A 2708-nucleotide genomic window follows, 5' to 3' on the forward strand; every position below is an offset into this window, starting at 1 on the left:
CCTCCTCCTCATCATCATCATCATCATCAACAACAACGTATAAAAACATCACTTCATAAACACAAACATAATCTACGCAGATAGACAATTAGCACCAACAACTCAGTAATTATGGCGTTCATTTTGTTTTATCAAAATGACCAAAACATACTTTCTTCAAGAACGAGTAGAATTATTGTAAATTTGAGATAATTTTTTCCTTGGATTTTTGGTTTTCTTCCGCTTTTCTTTTTTTAGCGGTGGCCGAATCGTAGCGATGTTCTTTGAGATTCTACAGATCTTGACCTTTTAAAAATCATTCAAGACAAAGTAGCATTCAGGAAATGTTAAAAGCAACAAACCATTCTTGCATCAGATCTATTCAAAGAAACAAAAAAAAATCGTCGAATTTGCAGAAGACATTACAGGAAACATTCGGCGAAAGTAGGATTAAATATTTGAGAACGAAAGAAAAAAAAAACTGCGCGATAACATTGCCATTGGCATTAATCAACAATAATATTCGCGACAAATCAATAATTAATTTTAATTTATGTTTGCTAAGCTATTCCTTGTCTTCGTGGTTAAGATATTAGCTTAAAAACTGCAGGAATTCGAAGACAGGATGGAAACATTTTCGCTTTGGTCATTTTTGCATTTTACATTTTTATCCCAAGTCTTTCGGGACAAGCAGCTTTTAGGCAAACGACAGATGAGTACACACTCAAGATATAGATATAGAGAGAGGGAGATATGGTAAGAGAGAAGGAGTTTACCCTTACGCTATTTATCTTATCCATGGGCACAGTCTACCAAGCAAGACAGCATCTCGGAATTTTGTTTTTGTTTTGTTTTATCCAACACATATCATGCCTGAATATGCACAAATATCACTCGAATTATTAAAATTACGAAGAGACAGAGAGAGAAGAAGTAAGATTGGTTTCAAATTTTAGCACAAGGCCACCCTCAAATGATGAAAGGCAAAGTCGACCTCGGTGGAGTTTGAACTCAGAAGATAAAAATAGACGGAATGATGATAAGCATTTTGCTCGTTGCAATTCTGCCAGCTCGGCGCCTTAAGAGAAAATGGAATAATTAAAAGGATACAAATGGATGCGGGGTTGATAAGCTATATCGTAGTCTTTACTATAGAGTTGTTTCCATTGTAGGGGGAGTCAATCATATCGACCCCAGTGCTCGAATGATACATATTTTATCGACCCTGAAAAGATGAAAGGCAATGATGACGTCAGTTGAATTTGAACGTAAAAACGTATGAAATATCGTTAACCGTTTTGTCCAGCGTGGTAACAATTTGGTCCTCTCGTCGCCTTGTTTTGTAAGTTAAGTAAAGAAATCGAATACAATCATTTGTAAGAAACAGTACGGAAGACACGCAGAAAAAAAAATATGGAATCCTAAATCTACGCTTCTTGAAATCGAACTGTGACATCTAGCTGATGAAAATATAAATAACATTTTTATACGAAGCTCTTTTGAATCTGCCAACACACTCTCCTCATACGATCCATTAAACTATGTAAATATACCGATTGACATTTGATAAACTAATCTTTGATATCGATTCTCTCTGGGATATAAAGAGTAGAACAGATACCAATTCTATGCAGTGATAAGATTCAAAGAACATTTGTTCTTCTGGCTTTGAAATTTAGAAATACAATAAATCCGATTATAACTAATGTATGCAGTGTTTCAATAATTTATTTCATAATCTCTTCTCAATTGTTGAATAATAGTATTTCTCGTGGGAGTGGAATTTGATATTGCTAAATCTTTCCAGGTTGTGCGCCACAGACAGAGATATTGATTTTTTTTTTTTTACATATTTAAAAATGTTAAAAACTAACCACAGAACGCCATAGATTTAAAAGAGAAAGCATGAATCAGTGCCATCGTTTGTCTTTTAATTCTTTCAAACATGAGATTACCGCCAAGCTGGAACACCGCCTTCAAGAATTTTTAGTCGATCGAATAGATCCCGGTACTTATTTAATAATTTTTTAAAGTCTGGCTCTTATTCCATCAGTATCTTTTGTCGAGCTGTTAAATTACTGAGATGTAAGCACACCGATACCGGTTATCAAGTAGTGGTGGAGGAGAAATGCACAGATACACACACATACACACATACACAGACACAGACACAAACATACAGACACACAAATACGCAAACACACCTCAGACTGAAGAAACCAGCAAGGACACCCACGGTGATGATCCAGACTGACCACGGCCGCATCGCTGAAACGAGTAAAAGAGTAAACGATTAAAAGAGTATATTGATAAACCCAGAAAAAATTCACATCCTTATACAAAAATATATGTAATGAATGAAGCCCCATAATGTTTGGCGGTGCAGAACCCGTTCTTTCGAATAGTCCAAATCTAGTGTAAATCTATCTGAAAATATACAAACTGAAACCATATTCTACTAACCTAAGTTTTACGACGTATTCTATTATCAAATAAAATATTCAAATAAGATTTACATACAATAAGTTATGCACCACCATTTTAATGCTTCGAAAATTTTACTTCGTTATACATGTTGAAATTATTTGTGTAATGTCTTTGTTCATATTATATGTTATAAAATTTACAATATGCATAAATACACAGACACACGCACATATATATCTATTCATATATACATACATACATACATACATATATATATATATATATTTATATATATATATATA

At 33.8% G+C, this 2708-nt stretch overlaps 2 long non-coding RNA genes across 2 annotated transcripts in view; one reads left to right on the forward strand and one right to left on the reverse strand.

Annotated features, from left to right (window-relative positions):
- LOC128250328 (uncharacterized) overlaps positions 1 to 2708 on the forward strand; it is a 389962-nt gene that overhangs the window by 78756 nt on the left and 308498 nt on the right. The window lies entirely within an intron of this gene.
- LOC128250327 (uncharacterized) overlaps positions 1 to 2708 on the reverse strand; it is a 246424-nt gene that overhangs the window by 12049 nt on the left and 231667 nt on the right. Inside the window, exon 5 of the long non-coding RNA XR_008266354.1 lies at positions 2184 to 2247. This is a non-coding gene — a long non-coding RNA (uncharacterized LOC128250327). The remainder of the gene's footprint in view (positions 1 to 2183; positions 2248 to 2708) is intronic.

Source organism: Octopus bimaculoides, chromosome 20 (assembly GCF_001194135.2).
Source record: "Octopus bimaculoides isolate UCB-OBI-ISO-001 chromosome 20, ASM119413v2, whole genome shotgun sequence".
Lineage (NCBI taxonomy): Eukaryota > Metazoa > Mollusca > Cephalopoda > Octopoda > Octopodidae > Octopus > Octopus bimaculoides.